The 19669-nt window shown below is 40.7% G+C and overlaps 1 protein-coding gene across 1 annotated transcript in view; it reads right to left on the bottom strand.

The window, feature by feature from the left end:
- The window catches only part of BCKDHB (branched chain keto acid dehydrogenase E1 subunit beta), a 270779-nt gene that overhangs the window by 226765 nt on the left and 24345 nt on the right, over window positions 1-19669 (bottom strand). The window lies entirely within an intron of this gene.

The following is a 19669-nucleotide window of genomic DNA, read 5'->3' as shown; positions in this document are numbered from 1 at the left end:
AATCTGCATGTCCATGGATGCCGGTCTGTAAGAACTGGAAGTGTTCCAATATTACAAGTTAATTAAGGGATTAGGAGGGCAAAGTCCTATAAAAGAACACTACTATGTAAAGAGAACTACCCTATTGTATTGCTATAGTTTGCAAAATTAAGGATAATCACAAATGTGCTGTGTGCAGCACTGCCCCAGGAAGCAACTCTAGTAGCCATCAAAGGAGTGGCCCCTAGACATGTCCATAGGCTGTAATGTAAACACTGCATTTTCTCTGAAAAGAAAAAAAAATGTTTACTGCAAAAAGCCTGCAGGAACGGACTATACGCACCTGAACAACTACAATAAGCTGCAGTTGTTCTGGTGACTAGTGTCCCATTTATTGGTTTTCATGAAATATATTTGTAAAACCTGGAATTCATAACTAGCACAAACATTGGGTACAATAATAATATGAATAAAATGTGTCCATCAGTTGAATTAAAAGATCCCTAAAAAATTACCAAGCTACATCCAGATGCCTGCATTACAACTAGGCACCTACACATAAAACTAATGTTCACTGGTTCCCACTGGTTGTGGATCCAAAGAGAGGAGATGATATCACATAATGAAGTAATAAAACTGCATAACAAGTTGAGAATGTAGGAAGAACTAGTAGAAGGAAAGTTGAGGACAAAGCATAGCCTTATCCATTTGTATTTTGTATTTCCAGCACTACAGATTTAAAATGACACTTCAGCTATATTCTGGCACCAACATAACTTAAAGAGACACTAAAAGCACCAAAAGCATTTCAGCTCATTGAAGTGGTCTAGGTGCTATGTCCCTGTCCCCCTTAAACCCGCAATGTAAAACATTGCAGTACTAAGACAGCCTCTAGAGGCACTTCCTGGAGTTTAAAGGACTCTGGGTCCCCTAAATGAGGCTGGACGTCCTCACGCTGTGCACAAGGACATCCAGCGCAGTGTTAATTTTGACTGCAAATTTCAATTTAGTTTTAGTCATAGACTTGACTAAAAAGACATTTTATTTTTAGTCATAGTTTTAGTCTAGTTTTAGTCGACTAAATCTCTAGTAGATTTAAGACGACAACTAAAATCTAATGGGTTTGGTTAAAGCCTCTGTCTCTTTTGCCCCTTCCCAAGTCCACCTGTGTCTCTTTGGGTCACCTCAGGCCCTCTGTGCGTTTCTCTCCCAAATCCCGATCTGTCTCTTTTGCCAATTGGCTGAGACCTTTACTATAGCTCTCTGCAGCCTCTCTCGTGTAAACACTGTATTTTCTGAGAAAATACAGTGTTTACATTGAAAGCTAGGAACACCTCCAGTTGCAGTCACTCAGAGTGAACCAGAGGGACTTCTGAGTTAATGGACGCATAATATGCCTCCATCCACTCAGATCTGCTGTGCACGAGCATCCTGTGATTCAGTATCTCCTCCCACTGCATGCAGACACTGAACTTTCCTCAGATTCATTGATTCAATTAATCTCTATGAGGAGATGGTGATTGGTCAGGGCTGTGTTTGAATCAGGCTGGCTCTGCCCCTGATCTGCCTCCTTGTCAGTCTCAGCCAATCCTATGTAGAAGCACTGTGATTGGATCAGGCTATCACATGTCAGCAGACTGCTTGTTTTTCCTGAGTCTAAGAGCATGCAGATTTACAGCTTCTGGCTTGAATACAGTAAGATTATTACTATATTTATGGAGGCATGGGGGTGCTAGATGGTCGTGTTAACACTATAGGGTCAGGAAGACATGTAGTTGCACTGGTGACTATAGTGTCCCTTTAAAAAGAAGAAGGCTGGGTGACTGATGCTGCCATGATAAATAGCCAGGAAATGAAAATTACAAGTTAAGTATTTACCGTATATACTCTAGTATAAGCCGACCCGAATATAAGCCGAGGCCCCTAATTTTACCCAAAAAAACTGGGAAAACTTATTGACTCGAGTATAAGACTAGGGTGGGAAATGCAGCAGCTACTGGTAAATTTCTAAATAAAATTAGATCCTAAAAAAATTATATTAATTGAATATTTATTTACAGTGTGTGTATATAATTAATGCAGTGTGTGCGTATGAGTGCAGTGCGTGTATGAGTGCAGTGCGTGTATGAGTGCAGTGCGTGTATGAGTATATATTAATTGAATATTTATTTCCAGTGTGTGTATATAATGAATGCAGTGTGTGTATATAATGAGTGCAGTGTGTGTGTGAGTGCAGTGTGTGTGTGAGTGCAGTGTGTGTGTGAGTGCAGTGTGTGTGTGAGTGCAGTGTGTGTGTGAGTGCAGTGTGTGTGTGAGTGCAGTGTGTGTGTGAGTGCAGTGTGTGTGTGTGAGTGCAGTGTGTGTGTGTGAGTGCAGTGTGTGTGTGAGTGCAGTGTGTGTGTGAGTGCAGTGTGTGTGTGAGTGCAGTGTGTGTGTGAGTGCAGTGTGTGTGTGAGTGCAGTGTGTGTGTGTGAGTGCAGTGTGTGTGTGAGTGCAGTGTGTGTGTGAGTGCAGTGTGTGTGTGAGTGCAGTGTGTGTGTGAGTGCAGTGTGTGTGTGAGTGCAGTGTGTGTATATGAATGAAGTGTGAGTGTGTGTGATGCAGTGTGTGTTTGTGTATGTGTTGGTGGGGGTGGGCATTTCATATATTATTATTATTTTTTTTTTTTTATATTATTATTTATTATTTAATTATTATTTTTTGTATTTTTTTTATATTATTTATTATTTAATTATTATTATTATTATTTTTTATTATATTTAAAAAAAAAAAATTCGTCCCCCCTCCCTGCTTGATACATGGCAGGGAGGGGGGCTCCTTCCCTGGTGGTCCAGTGTCATTGGCAGTTCAGTGGGGGGAGAGGGGTGCTGGCAGAGCTGTACTTACCTTTCCTGCAGCTCCTGTCAGCTCTCTCCTCCTCCGCGCGGTCTGTGCAGCTCCCTCTGTCAGCTCCCAGTGTAAGTCTCGCGAGATACTTACACTGGGAGCTGACCGAGGTGCTGAACGGACGGCGAGGAGGAGTAGAGAGCTGACAGGAGCTGCAGGAAAGGTAAGTACAGCTCTGCCAGCCCCCCTCTCCCCCCTGTCTGTATTATGGCAATGCAAATTGCCATAATACCGACTATTGACTCGAGTATAAGCCGAGTTGGGGTTTTTCAGCACAAAAAATGTGCTGAAAAACTCGGCTTATACTCGAGTATATACGGTAATTTAATTTTCTGTATTCCTGGCAGCATCTCTTATGGGTAATACCCAAGCAAAAAAAACATAAAAGGGAGGGGAAACAATTCAAATTTGAATTGACACAAGACTCAGATTGCTACAAAAGAAAATCTAATTTTAATTATGCACATTAACAGCTGATAAGACTCCTCTTACAAAGGAAGTAGTCATAGAATGAAGGTCCAGTTTGTAGTGCTTAATAAAAAGGTAGTTGGAGTGGACCAAGTAGCTGCCCTGCAGATGTCATCCGGAGGAACCTCTGCCCAAGATGTAGCCATGGATCTGCTGGAGTGTGCGCTGATCTTGGCTGAAGGAGTCAGCTTGTTCCGCAGGTAGGAGTCTGTTATGATAGAAGCTATCAATCTCCTTAAAGTAGAGGAAGAGGCCACTTCTGCCTTACTAAGGCCAGAAGGAAGGACAAACAACTTTTTTCTGAAGTCAGACGTAACAGGTACTTGACCAAAAGTTCTCTCACATCGAGTTCATGGTATCACTCTTCCTCAGGAAAAGACTGGGAAGAACAGAAGGAAGGGAGAACGACTTCCTGGAGCAGATGAAAACTAGATACGACTTTTGGAAGGAAGTCTTCACTAGGTCTTAGGATCACTCGATCATGAAATATGAGTGTGTGACTCCTCACTAGAGAATGCCTAGTTCTGAAATCCTCTTGGCTGTGGAGACTGCCACCAGGAACACCTTTTAATAAGTGAGGCGTTGAATAGAGATATTCTGCAGTGGTGCATAGGGAAATTCTGTTAAAGCATTCAGGACCATTGGCAAATCCCATGGAGGAGCTGTGAATCTGTCTGGAGGGAGTAAATGCAAAGTTGCCTTGAAGAACCTTGAGATGAGAGGGTGAGATGCCCATGAGGTATTACAAAAGGCAGATAGGTGCTGAGGCGGAGACCTATGTCCAGGTCTCTGAGGTTAGTAGGGTGTTGAGAATCAAAAGATTTTGTCACTGGCCATTTTTGGAAGGTTTTCCAAATCCTGTAATAGCAGGAGTGTATCAATCACTGCTTCGGATAGGCCATGGGCAAGGAGGGATCTCCTTTCAACAGCCAGGCCCCCAGATTCCAGCTGGATGGGTTGGGGTGAGTCGCTGGACCCTGGATTAGAAGTTCCAGGGATATAGGAAGTATCCAAGGATAGGTCAGAGACACTCCCAGTAGAAGTGAATACCAAGGTCTCCGGGCCAGATCGGAATAGTGGCTATCACCTTATTCCCTTCTTTCCAGATTTTTCCCAGTACCCGGTGAATCAGAGGCAGGGGAAGGAACACATACCCAGGTTGAAGATCCAAGGATGGCAAAGAGCATCTTGACCCAAGGTCCTTGGGGAGGGAAAAGTAGCTTGCCACCTGAGCATTACGTCTACTGGCCATTAGGTCTACCTGGGGTATGTCCCACCTTTGTCAGAATCTGAAAAACTCTGGGATTCAAGCTCTACTAGTCTGGTAATATGAGAGTTCTACCAGAATGTTTTCTGTCCCTGGGAGGTAGATCGCTTTCAACCCTTTGATATGAACTTGCGCCAAATCAGTGGAGTTATTTCACGTAAGAGAAGTTTGCTTCTTGTGCCTCCTTGGTGATTTATACAAGAAGCCACTGCCCTGTTGTCTGTACGTATAGAGAGCTAAGGACTCTTGAGAATTCCGTATTGAAATGTATATGGTCCTCAGTTCTGCAGGTTTGAGTAAAGGCATTTCTCTGATGGGTTCCTTGAATCCATATTGATTCCATGTGAGCACCCCACCCAGTCATGCTCGCATCTGTGGTGATAATTGGCCAAGGAGGTTCTTCTATGGGAAACCCTTCCCGTGAATTGTCTTGCTGGAACAACTATACCAATTGATCTTTTACAATATGGGGAATTTGAATCACTTGTTTCCAGTTGTTTGCTTTAGTGGTTGAACTGATTCAGGAAATTCGGTTGGATCATTGAGTTGCATTGAGCCCAGTGGACTAATCCTATAGTTTAGGTTATCAAGCCCAAAATGCTCATGTACTCCTTGGCTGTGATGGAACGTTTGGGGAGAACCGATAGAATTTTCTTTTCCAGTCTGCTTATCCTTTCTTGTGATAGGAAGACCTTTGCTTTTACGGTGTCGATATAAGACCCCAGGAATATTGCTTGTTGAGATGGAGTCAGAGCACTCTTCTTTTTGTTGATAATCCAACCACGTTCCTGTAGACAATTCAGGGCCTGTATAGTGTGACGAGAGGCTTCTTGATGAGATGGAGCAACTATTAAAATGGCATCTAGGTAGTGAAATATGACAAGCCCCTGTTTTCTCAGATGTGCTTTAAGTACCACTAAGATTTTTGAGAAGGTCCTTGGAGCAAGACTTAAGCCGAAAGGAAGGCCTCTGAATTGAAAATGCGGTCCCATAATGTGCAATCGGAGGAACTTGCGACGAAGAGAGTAGATAGGAATGTGGTAATACGCATCCCTCAGGTCTATGGACTTAAACCAATCCCCTTTGTTGATATTGGCAAGAATAGTGAATATGGATTCCATCTTGAATGAAAGGCGCTTCAGGAACATGTTGATTTTCTTCAGATCTATTATCAGTCTCCATTTTCCTTTGGGTTTTGGGGCCAAAAATACTGTTTAATAGATACCCTTGTATCTTTCTGAAAGAGGCACCTCTTCTATGACACCTTGGGGAAGTGTCATTCCCAATGTTTTTTTTGACCTTATGAAGGAGTTGCCTGGAGGAAAGGAGTCAAATTTGACTCTGTAGCCGTGAGCGAGGATAAACAGAACACAGGAGTTGGATATATTTGTGGCCCAAAGAGATAGGAAATTATGAAGTCTTCCTCCTAAGCAGTCTATATGGGCCTGTAAACCTTCAGATGTTTTTGGAAGGGACTCTCGATCCCCTTCCTCAGGACGATTTAGAGGAAGATGAAGGCCAATATGTTCTCCAAGATGCATTTCTGTTGTATTTTTTACCTGGTCGGTATGACCTATTGTCTCGAAAGGACACGTCACGAAACCTCGTCTTTCCATGAGGACGAGTATGGGGTTATCTTCCCTTGAGTTAGGAAAGCTTTCTTGCCATCTGCTGCATTTTGGATAGCCTCATCGAGGACTTTCCCAAAAAGGAGATCACCCTGGAAGGGAAGAGCGCAAAGTGTAATCAGCTCCCCAAGAGTGTAACCACATGGCTCTTCTGGCAGAGACAGATAATGCTATGCTTTTGGCAATCATCTTGGAGATATTCAGGGATGCTTCAGAGCTGAAGTCCATCGCGAGTCTTAAGTCCCTAAGGTTGTCCAAAAGGTGTTCTCTTCTTACACCTCTTTGGATGCCTTCTTCCAGGTTGTCTAACCATACCCTCATAGGTCTGGCCAAGGTGGTAAGGGCAATGGCTGGGTGTAAGGCTGAGCAAGGAGACAGACAAGCTTTTATTAGGTTGGTATCCAGTCTTTTCATAAGTTCTCGTAGATGTAGAAGGGGTAGATCCTAGGATTCTTATTTTTTAGGTAACTTTTCTCTCTGGTCTGGCCTATTCATTAAGAATCATTTCCTTGATAGAAGGATGCACAGGAAACAAGGGTTTTGAAGATCTGAAGTCTTCAAAATATTTGTCAGATTCTAAGGATTCTGTTTTTTCTTCCTGTAATCTAAGGGTATTTCTTTAAAGGAAGATACGTTTTTCAACCGATTTGGAGTCTAAGGATTTAGGGCCATACTCCATATCCTCCTCCTAGTCATAGTAGTAAGTAAATTCTTCAAAGGATTCCAGCTCAGATTCAGATGAGGGAGAAGAGGATTCAGCTCTTTGACATTTCTTGGAGGAGGTTTTTTTTTTTTGAAGAAGCCTTGAAGCCTTCAGCTATGGCTCTGGATATCCAGGTTTTAGGTTCTTCTTGAGGGGAGCTGGAGGTCTGGCACTTCTGACATACAGGTGATTTTTCCTTGTGTTTCCTGGAAGATCTATTCCGGCTCATGCTTGGGCTGCAAAATAAGAAGGGCCATGTAAGTAACTATGGGGCCCATATGGCACTCTTATTCCCCTATGTATATAAATTTGAAAACACGAAATGGAAAAAAAAAGGTTAAAAGAAAAAAACTCCCGAACGAAGTGGAGAAAAGTCTATCTCCCATTGCCTCTAGGTTCTACAGGGGAATAAACAAAGCTTCTGAAGTTTTTCAATGGAGCCATAATCCTCAGCATGATGTATGTATATTCTCAAAGCAGATTCAAATCACTAATTTTGAATCTGACCCAGTTAGCCATGCTCATGCTTGCGGTTTACTGGGTCCTTCAGGCACATAGAGTCTGAACTGTGCGTGGAAGACCCATGGTACACATGGGAAGGTGGCCAAAAAAGAAAATCGTTACATTATAATTTTAACCTGTCTGTCCGGTTAAGGACAGAAAAAAAAGACTGAGGTATGGAAGGAGGAGGGACCGTTTATGCCTCCATTCTCTCTCTTTTTTTATTAGTTAATCCAGTCCTGATCTGGTTAGAGGTGGAGATACCCATAACTGATGCGGCCATGATTAGTCAGGAAACTTTGTTTTTCTAAATGAAAACATACATATTGATATGGTTTTTTTTGGTAGTTTTTTTTTATTATTCAAATTTACTTTTTATACAGCCACCCACTATTCTTTAATCTCCTATTTATCACTGGCTTGTTTCTAAGGTGGCTTTAAATTAAGTGGTGTGGGTGCAATGTCCCTTTCCCCTTCAATGTAAAACGTAGTTTTAGAGAGACTGTTTACATTACAGGGTTCTAGTGGCTGTCTACCAGAGCTTCTTGTTATTTCACGTGTATAACACCATGAAACAACACTAGATGTTCTCATACTTTGTTAGAGGACATCCAGCTTCTTGAAAATCACTATATGGAAGCATTCAGTTGGAGGAGTTCGACTCACTGCCGGGGATCTCGGAATCAGGGATCAGGCAAGTGTATAAAAGGGTTTTTAATGGTTTCATGGCCAGTGGGTGGAGGCAGAAAGACACTGTAGTTTTAGGAATACAGTTTTGAGCAAGCATGAGCTACCCGTTTAGAAGTATCACTTGTACAACTTATCAATTTATATGAAACATTTTCCTGTTTTTATTAGGATTCATAATGTTGAGCTATTCTAGAGTATTATTGCTAGTTACCACTGGTATACATTTAATTTCATTGTTATTGTAAGGGTAACATGTAAGAAATTATGACCCTCTTACAAGGATATTCTTTTAGGGAATGTGTGACAAATAAGACAAACACAAGTGTATAATAAAATGTATTGTAAATATTAATTTAAGGATACTGTTAGATTTTAAAAGGATATACACATTACACACTATACATTATATTCAGTACATAATCAAAAGATGCATTAAAAAAGGCAATACTTAAGCATTTAAATTGAGGTCTTCCCCTTGTGCCATGGAAGTGTTTTCCCAAGCAATTCTGTCCAATCTACCAAGAAACCTAACCAACTGGTCACTTCTTTCACATCGTTACAGTATAGCTGGAGGGAAGAGATCAAAGGGAAATACTTGTGTAAAGACAGAACTCTCTGGAGAAAGAGGGCGGGATAAACCACTTTTGGGAGGAAAAAGGGATTCTGGGTCTTGTAGTTTATTACTCCAAGAATGAGTCTTTAAAAGGACAACATCCAAGGAAGTCTCTCTCTCTCGGTCTCTTTTGGAGAGGACAGCACAGCAAGCACAGGTGGCTGTCCCAGATTACTACCAAGATGAAGACGCAAGGGGAAGACCTCAATTGAAATGCTTTAAGTATTGCTTTTTTAATGCATCTTTTGATTATGTACTGAATATAATGTATAACGTGTAATGTGTACATCCTTTAAAATCTAACAGTATCCTTAAAGGACCACTCTAGTGCCAGGAAAACATACTCGTTTTCCTGGCACTAGAGTACCCTGAGGGTGCCCCCACCCTCAGGGACCCCCTCCCGCCGGGCTCTGGAGAGAGGAAGGGGTTAAACTTACCTCTTTTTCCAGCGCCGGGCGGGGAGCTTTCCTCCTCCTCTCCATCTTGATCGCGACGTCATCGGCTGAATGCGCATGCGCGGCAGGAGCCGCGCTCGCATTCAGCCGGTCGCATAGGAAAGCATTTACAATGCTTTCCTATGGACGCTTGCGTGCTCTCACTGTGATTTTCACAGTGAGAAGCACGCAAGCGCCTCTAGCGGCTGTCAATGAGACAGCCACTAGAGGATTTGGAGGCTGGATTAACCCTCATTATAAACATAGCAGTTTCTCTGAAACTGCTATGTTTATTAAAAAAAGGGTTAATCCTAGAGGTACCTGGCACCCAGACCACTTCATTAAGCTGAAGTCGTCTGGGTGCCTAGAGTGGTCCTTTAAATTAATATTTACAATACATTTTATTATACACTTGTGTTTGTGTCTTATTTGTCACACATTCCCTAAAAGAATATCCTTGTAAGAGGGTCATCATTTCTTACAATGTGGTTGCATTTACAAGGCTGAAAGGTACATATTAAAATAAGAATTACAGTTATTCAGAAGATAGGGTATTCAGAGGAGTAAAAAATAAATAGTAAGAATAAAAAACAAAGAAAAAAAAACAGAGCAAAACCATACTGAAATGCAAAATCATGTTACGAATAGTCTCCTAGGGGCTCTCTGGTGTTATGACAGGTGTTAGCCTGCATTTCTACGGCTACAGACACATCCTGAAGCCTCACAAGATCATCATGTTTAACTGTAAACCCATGACAGTGGATCAGCAAAGCTCCACATTCTTCTTCTCCATCTGTGACTGCTAGAAAACAGATATTGCCACATAAAACAAATATAAGCGGACATTGGTAGAAGAAAATGCTGATGTTTTTTGTTTTCCTTCTCTCTTCAGGGTTTTGCCTTATTGTACTGACCGACTAATATTATCGGACTGTGTGACATTTCAAAGTTGGAAAAGTAGCATTCATTTTAGGCCTTAAAAGTTTCTGACACCACAATTTACATAAGATGTGCCAGCAGAGATATTTCAGATAAACTGTGGAATAGCCAGGCTCACATTAAACACAACGGTTACTATAAATTGAGCAGATGCATACATTTCAAGAAGATGAAATTAAATATTTGAGGATAATTTAGATAGAAAGATATTTACAATTCCTCTCTCTCACCCTCTCTGCCCCCATCCCTTTATTTTTTATTCCCTATTGTTTTTTTATTTTGAAGAAGACATAAGCCATCAGGACTAACAAAGTAATGTACATTGGGTATCTGTGCATTTTAGGTTCTATGCTGCACAGTCCCTCTACCTGGCTAAAGAAACACACAAAAACTAAAAGTATTAGAGTAGCGATAGTGAATCTATGCATGTGCGTCACAAGGAGCATGCAGTCTTTTCTGCCGGCAAGCAAACCAAAGGTTCACCAGGTCACAGGTACTTTTAGTTTGTGGTAAACAGCTCAAAAACTATTAAACTTTGATTGAAGGGATGGTGTCAGGGGACCTTAGGCACCATACCATATTCAATCAGTGGTTATATGGCCTACAGTGCCCCTTTAATGTTCATTTCTGCTTTGGGAATTGTTTGAATTAAGCATGCACTTTATTTATACAAAAAATTTATTTTAACATTATGTGTCTGGCCTTTTAAATGTATTTTAGAGCTCTTTGATGGTTCATTATGTTCTGAAGTGGGCTTTAATGTTTCACTATAATGCCACATATCCAAAAAAATTTATAGTATGTGTAGGGGCTTAGCTATTCTTTTCACAAGGCAAGAGGCAAGTGTAAGTGGCTCTGTCACCAAATATAAACGTTGAAAATCTGCTTTTACACAGCCCATGGTGTCTGAATTTTTTCTCATGTGTTCCCTTTTTGCCCCATACATACAAAATGTAGGGATTCGTTTATGTATAGCAATGAAGTAAAAAAAAAAAACAACAATGTGACAATGGATGAGATTAAAAGGGACACTCCATTGCCCAAATACATTTTTAAATTTTTTTTTTTTTTAAATCACTATTTAGTAGATATACCACTAATGAAAACATGTATTTAATGATTTTTTTTTTTGGGGGGGGGGGGGAGGCAAGGGGTGAGGGAGTAGATCTAGAAACAACTGACCTCATCTGCTGCCTTTGCAAGCCCTCTCCTAACCCTCCTCCCCCCCAGACGTTCTGTGGCGGTCCAGACAGACATTCAAATGCAGCTCAATGAGAAGCCTTTGCAAAGCTCTGGGCAGTTGCCAGACTCTTTAGTTTAACTCCACTAAGCTAACCAAACCAGGAAGTAACAAGACCGTTTGTCTGAATTACAGCCAGGCATGTTTAATCAGGTTCATTTATAAATAGTGCCTATTTCTACTGAAAAAAAAATTTAAATATAAAAACAATTGGCAAAGAGTACATAATAGCGATTCTACAAGGTGCATATGGAAATGAAAACCAAAGGAAAAAAAACAAAAAACCTGAGTGCTGCTTTAACCCCTTAACCACATAAGAGGGTACTATGCCGCCCTGCAAAGGCTGGGCTTTTATGCAAATAGGGCAGCATAGCACACCACCCTGCCTTGGCCCCGATACTTGCCTCAAAAGGCGATCTCGATCGGAAGACTGCCTGACAGCCCAGACAGTCTCTCTGTCCGAAATGACATTACGATCACATGACCGGACAGTCTGTTTAAAGCACTGCCTGGGGTGTCATTCCCCAAGTTAAAATTAAAAAAGTAAAAAAGTAAAAAATAAAAAAAATAAAACACAACCAACCGAAACACCATTATGTAGAAAAATAAAATAAAATATATAAATACAACGGAGAATGAGAATATACAGCCATGGAAAAAGAAAGTACACCTTCTTTGAATTCTATTAATTTACCCATTTTAAGACATGTTAAGGAACAGATGATTATGCCCTGGTATGTAAATACAACCTCAGATGAACAACATATTACACAGTGTCATGATTTAACAAAAAATATGTTTTTTTTTGTATTAAATGTTGTAGCCATGTGTGAAAAACCAAGTACACCCTAATTGCTTCCATTGGAATTAAAAAGCCAAATAGCAGTCAGGTTCTGCTAATCATAAGCCCTTGATTAATTGATTCTAAGCTCACGGGCCATCTAGCTATGCACTTTGTCTAAAAGAGCTCCAATGGCTAGATATCAGCTTACGGGCAGGGCTCTCTCAACCTCCTGTATTTGTCTGTGTATATTGTACGCTCTCCACTAATTGTACAGCGCTGCGGAATCTGTTGGCGCTTTATAAATACAAGTAATAAATACAAATAATCAGCAAGTTGAAGTTTCTATAAAAGCTGACGTTTCAGCAATTTGCTGGTCTGGAGCATTCAGGTGTGTGTTAAGACAATGCCAAGGAGGGAAGACTTCAGCAATGACCTTCGAGAAGCAACTGTTGCTGCCCATTAAACTGGGGAGGGTTATAATGCCATTTCCAAACAATTTAAAGTATCGTTCTACACCGAGAAAGATTATTAAAAAGTGGAAAACATTTGCCAATCCTCCCAGGAGTGGAGGTTCTAGCAAATTCACCCCAAGGCCAGACAGTGCAATGCTCAGAGAAATTGCAAAAAACCCTAGAGTTGCATCTCAGCATGCTAAATGTTAAAGTTAAAGTGAAAATATAGTGCCAGGAAAACAAACTCACTTTCCTGGCACTATAGCTTTCTTCTCTGTTACTATAGCTTTCCACTTTGTCAAGCCTCTCTCTCCCTCCATCACTCCCCACCCCCACCCCCCCTTCCCCACCACCCCCACCCCCCTTTTCTTTTTGTTGCAGAGTAAAGCGAGAATCCAGTTTCACATAACTACATGTTGGCGAATGGCAAAAGAACTTTGATTGCCCGCTGGGCAACTCTGGGTATTCTTTGCATAAATCACCCCAAAAAGCAATAAACAGAAAGTTCTTGAGAATTTTGGGTTAGTCTTTTATGAAGGTATTTTAAACCCAGTCATTTTTTTCATTCAAGAATGGAAAATACTGATTAATAGAGGTGACTAAATTGCAAAGATGATCTACAATTTCATCTTCAAGTTCAATTTCTGATTCTTCAAGAAAATCCTTAAGTGTTGGAAAAGAGTTAAAATGATTTTGCTCAACAGATGAGGAATGATGAATCTTCAGTGAAAAGATTTAATCTCTTGCATTAAAAATGTGTTCTTTTTCTTTGGAGTGATAAACATACATCATTTAAATTTTGTGAATAGGTCTGCAAGATATGCTACTTTGGATAACCACAAAAGGTTTGTTAAATCGATGAGATAATCCAAATTTACGATCCTGAAAATATGCAAACAATGCTTGACGCAATTCAAACATTCTAACAAGGACTTCATGATTGCAAAAGTAGAGCGGTGACTAACCATATCTTTACATATCATTTTAAATAGTCGTGACTGTAATGGTCGACTTTTTATAAAATGAATCATCTGCACTGATTCGTCTAGCACAGTTTTAAATGAGATTGAAATATTTTTAGCTACCAGTGCATGTCTGTGAAGAACATTTCTTATTCGTGTCACAGCGCCTGCCACTTTCCCAACCATTGCTTTGGCACAATCACTGCACACATCTACACATTTGTCCCAATTTATACTGTGTGTTTTCATGAACGTCTGGATACAGTTAAAGACGTTCTCACCAGTGGTATGAGTTTGTAAAGTCTCACACAGAAGCAAATCTTCAGTTTGTCAAAATTATATCCAACAAAAACGAACAAAATTGAAAGTCCTGCAACATCTGTGGACTCGTCTATTTGGAGTGAGTACCCATCACATAGATGCAGTCGAGAAATTAATTCAGTACGGATGTCATCAGCAAGATCATGAAATCGGCACAAAACAGTGTTATAGGAAAGTGGCTCACAGTTTCAATTATTTACTTCACTTCTCACTTTATCTTTGTACTCTGCGTGGTTTTGCTCGAAATCACAAAGTCATTTAGCAGGTGCTAATAAACAGTTTGGCAATATTTTCTTGCAAAGTATGCATTGTGCTTCAGGACAATCTTCATTTCTGGCATTTGTGAATCCAAATGACAAGTAGCTGTCATCATATTTTCTATTCTTTGTTTCATAAAAAGATTGGCTAGCATTGTGTGCTTTTCTTTTTTTCCCTCTGATCTGTCACTTGTCTCTTATTTGAGGAACAGTAGATTCAACTATTTCGGACATGTTTTCTGAATTTTTTTGTTGTATCTTCTTTCTTAATTGCTATAATGGTCAGACAGCTAGAAGTAGTTATTTTTCTCTGAATAAGTCCTTGCTTTAACCAGCTGTCCAAATTCATGGTTGTTTATTGGTAAAAAAACCAAAACACTTGTGTGTATAAAACGGATTAAAAAAAAAAAAAAACACAGTAAGCAGCAGAATATATATATTTTTTTATCATTTCTAAATAAAAAAAAAAAAAAAAAAAAGAAATTGAGAAGCCCAACTCAAATAACCTTTTAGTTAACTGTTTTTTTCTCAATGTCCCTACCTAATCAAGCCTTGCAATGTCCCAAACAACAAAATTTCAATGCCCATAAAAGAGCTTACACTATCAGGTCCACTCTATCCAGAGTGATAGGAAATGGCTGATGGCAGGGGCAGACAGGGCTGACTGCTGGGCGGGCTTAAGATCGCGCTCCCGCGATCTATTAAGATCGCGGTTGCACGTTCTCTGCTGTTTCCCACCTTCCAGCGGCAGCCATCTAGCTTGTGGAAAATCAAGGCGGAAGAGGAAAAAAAAAATACTATTCTTTAAATTGTTAATCTGAGTAGAACTTGCCCTAAGGTAAAAATTCTACAGAAGACAGATTCCAAATTATCAAGGATTTACAGTGACATCAGTTCCAGGTGTGTACCATTCTTAGAGATAATTTTTGAGGATATATTTCGGGAGGATATGTTCATAAAAGAGCTGTAATCTTTGTGGAAATGTAGATCTTTATTCTCACAATGGCAGGGTAATTTCCTAAAATGAGAATTGAATGTGACCTCAAAGTGAATTCAACTTTAACCCCTGCTTTAACCCCTCCTTACATCGCCTCCTTGCCCGACATCAGCCAATCATACTGCTTTCCCATAAGAAACACGATGCTTAGTAGACTACAGAGATCCCCATACAACAGGGGGGGGGGGGGAGGGAGGGAGAGAGAGAGAGAGAGAGAGAGAGAGAGAGAGAGAGAGAGAGAGAGAGAGAGAGAGAGAGAGAGAGAGAGAGAGAGAGAGAGAGAGAGAGAGAGAGAGAGAGAGAGAGAGAGAGAGAGAGAGAGAGAGAAGAGAGAAAAAAAAAAAGAGCTGGGCACAATAAGGAGATACCATAACTATCCCACACTGGCAGAGATCCCCACACAGTACATGTGTCTGTATGATGCTCCAGATTTCTATATTTTCCTAGAGCTCTCTTTCCCTTTCTTGATCTCATCTTCAGTAGTGCTCCTACTATGATAACGTTTGCAGCTGTTATGAAACATCAGCTACTCCAGGCTCTCAGCACAGTGTACATGGGGTTAAAGCATCAGGATACTGAGTGGCTCCCTATTACCTTTGCAACTGGCAATATACTAAACCCCATAGTGACAGCGGTCATTACCCTGTACGTCCGCAGCTAAAATGAGTGCTGGAAGCGCTCTAAGGGTTTAACACAATGCCTCAATATACACCCCTCACAGTCGGGCACCCGAGTGATCACTCCCTCCAGAGCGATCACTTCCAGGTTGCCCCATGTGGAGTCCGCAGTGTAGGCAAGAGCATCGGAAGCCTTCGGGGAGGTCGAGGGAGGGGGGGGGGGGATGGGTCGAAGCACTCAACAAATGTTTTAAAAAAAAAAAATCCCTACCCTCCCTCCCATGTACTTACCGATCGCCGCCGTTCCTCTTCTTCTGAGGGGATAGTCCGTCCCTCCCTCTGCAATTTTGGACCCCCAGAGGCCATGTGAGAGCTCTAAAAGAGCGGTCACATGGCCACAATAGGTGTCCACAGTGCTGCCAGCAGGGGGACTGCCTGAACTGAGAGGCAGTCCCCCTGCTGGCGAAAAAGTAAAAAACAAAATTTAAAAAAATAAAAGGTTTACTGCTTAAAGCAGTCAAGCCTAATGTCACACGGTTTGAACTTATTTTGGATAGCAATCACAGGCTGCCTAAACCCAATAGCGCACCTGCATCAGCTCCCAAGGATGTCATTGTTCGGTTTCGTTACTACCATACAAAGGAGGAATTCTTGGGAGCTACACATACATCGGGGTTACCAGTGGATTACAATAACCTCAAGATCTTTCCGGATTTCTCTGCATACACAATGAAATGCCGCAGGGAATTCCAACCCTTCACATCCAAACTGGGCCGGATGAATATAAGGTACAGATGGGGTTTCCCCGTAAAGGTTTTGTTTCGCTTGAACGGGCGAAACTATATTATTGCCTCTCCGGAAGAAGGCATGGAATTATTACAAAAGATAAGCAGACGTCCTCCAGCATCACTTCATCCTTTATTCCCTTCTACACCTGCTCATTCAAGTAAAAGAAGCAAAAAACTGACAGTTATGAAGCTCCTTTGATTCTCTTGTTTTGAGGCCATTCCTTTTTATATACTTACTACTTTTTGCTCTCATATCGTAGTTTGGCTTTTCAATATTCTACGATGACTCACCCCTCTCAAGGGGTTGGATTGCAGTTTTGGTTCTTCAGGTTATCTTTTTGGATCATCAATTTACGGTTACAATCTTCTTTCAGGTTTTCCTATACTTATCAAACTTCTACCTTGCTGGATGCCAGGACTACCTGAAACCTTTTATTCTTACGGTAACTACAATTCAGATGGCTAACTTATTCTCCCTAAGCCTTTCCTTTTTCAAATGTTCTAATTTCCTTTTTTTATTATTCTTTCATTTGTTATATGTTTTCATCTTACGATCTTACGTATTACATTGTGTAACACGTCACTTGTTCTGTTATATCATACCATATGCAATAGGAGCCATAATCTTGTGAATGTACAGTTTTATTTGTACATCAAAACTTCAGAAAAGCTAATAAGTTTAACTTTGCCTTGCTCTTTGACATACTTTAGCCCTCCTTGTGATATTGGTGTTTAACAAGGCAAAGACATGCACATCTGATATAGTTTGTGTTCAAGAGACCCATCTTAAAACAGGTAAAGAACACAAAATAATGGCTAAACTTTTCCCATCCCAATTTCATGCTATGTTCAAAACCAAATCTAGGGGCGTATCAATGTTTTTTAATAAAAATGTGGCTTGCTCAATGTACAAAGTTTTAACAGACGATGATGGGAAATACTTGATATGGACGGGTAAACTGAATAATGTAGAATACACCATTGTTAATGTTTACTTTCCCAACACCGGTCAACGAAGATTTTTTTTTTAAATTGATGGAAGTAGTCACAGCAAATACATGAGGCAGGCTTATAATATGTGGAGATATACTAGGTATACTAGATGGGGAGCTAGATAATGTCAGGGAGGATCCTTATTTCTCATAGGAGTGACAGCGATAGAATGGCAGAAAAATGTTCTAAATATACGCTTAAATGTGGGCCGGTTTATACATGGAGACTGCTGCATGAGGGAGAGAGGGATTATACCTACTACTCGGTCTCCAAAAATATCTATTCAAGGATAGACAGGTTCATGATAGAGAGTTCTTTAATTCCACACGTCTCAAAATCTGAAGTTTTGGAAATTAACTGGTCGGACCATGCTCATATTACTATGCATTTTGATGAGGTTACATCCTCGATTCCAAACCGTTCTTGGAAGCTGGGAGATCACTTGGTTCTAGATGAATGCTTTGCCTGAGGTCTCTTGCGAGATGGCTTGCAATGCGCATAAGGCTGTGTTGCGAGGCCACTTTATTGCAAGAGCGTCTCACCTGAAGAAACTCAATAACAATTTGAGAATATTAGATAAAGAGCTATATACGGTAATTTGAATCAAGCCAATAAATTCGGACCATCGGCTTCCCTATCAGAAATGATAGGGGATGTCAAAAAGCAAATTGATAAAATTAATTTAGATCGCACTTCTCTGATGTTGAGGCACCTTAAAAAAAAACATTTTATTAAAAAGGCAACACTAGCATCTAAACTCCGACAAGAGAAGGCTCAATCAAAAATTTCTTATTTACTAAATGACCATGGGGATAAAATGATACACCCTACCAAGAATAGTAAAATGTTTGCTGAATACTGTAGGAAATTATACAACTTAAATTCTGACTCGGAAACTACTCAGCCAACAAAATACATTTTTTTTTTATAAATTTTTGGAAAAAATGGTGCTTCCTCGGATATCCATGGATAAATTAGATAGCTTAGAACGTGATATATATCGGCAGAAGAGATATCTGAGGCAATTAAACTTACGCAATCGGGTAAAAGCACCAGGTCCTCATGGATTCACCATTTTATATTACTAAACTTTAACTGAGATTCTCTTAACCCCTTAAGGACACATGGCATGCGTGACACGTCATGATTCCCTTTTATTCCAGAAGTTTGGTCATTAAGGGGTTAAAGGACCACTTCAGCTTGATGAAGTGGTCTAGGTGCCAGGTCCAGCTAGGTTTAACCCTTTCTGCTGTAAACATAGCAGTTTCAGAGAAACTGCTATGTTTACCTATGGGTTAATCCAGCCTCTAGGGGCTGTCTCATTGACAGCCGCTAGAGGCGCTTCCGCGCTTCTCACTGTGATTTTCACAATGAGAAGACGCCAGCGTCCATAGGAAAGCTTGAAAATGCTTTCCTATGGACTGACAATGCGCGCACGGCTCTTGCCGCGCATGCAGCCGATGACGGAAGAAGAGGGAGGAGAGTCCCAGCGCCAAGGGAGCCCGGCGCTGGAAAAGAGGTAAGGGATTAACCCCTTCCTCCCCCCTCAGCGCCACGGGAGTGGGACCCTGAGGGTGGGGGCACCCTCAGGGCACTATAGTGCCAGGAAAACTAGTGTTTTCCTGGCACTATAGTGGTCCTTTAACTCTGAGGTTATGTCCCACTATCTTTTATCAGAGCAATCTCTGCTCTATATGGTAAACATACAGCCCATGTATCAGCTTCGGGTTTTAAATCTTACAAAAGATTCTAAAACAATTTAGTGATGTCTCATACTATAAATTGAATATATCCATCCTCACGCCTTACCATTTCACATTAACCTATTAGACCTCGCTTTTTTTTTTAAAAAGAACACACCCTTGTGACTGGAAAGTAGACTATTTGGAATACTTGGGTATCAATTTGTGTAATAATCTAAATAATATGCGTTTGTATAATTTAAACAAAGTGTGGCCCACCTTAAGAAAGGAGATGGAGTGGAATGGAACTCTCTTGGCTGGGAAGGGTTGCCTCTATTTAAATGACAATCCACCCGAAGCGCTTATATTTTTTTTAGGACCATACCTTTGTCTATCCAGTTATCCTTCCGCCACACATTATATATATATATGTGTGTGTGTGTGTGTGTGTGTATATATATATATATA

The sequence above is a fragment of the Pelobates fuscus genome, chromosome 2 (genome assembly GCF_036172605.1).
Source record: "Pelobates fuscus isolate aPelFus1 chromosome 2, aPelFus1.pri, whole genome shotgun sequence".
NCBI classification, from domain to species: Eukaryota; Metazoa; Chordata; class Amphibia; order Anura; family Pelobatidae; genus Pelobates; species Pelobates fuscus.
The sequence above is the reverse complement of the archived record's forward strand: the minus strand, read 5'-3'. Positions and strand labels throughout refer to the sequence as shown.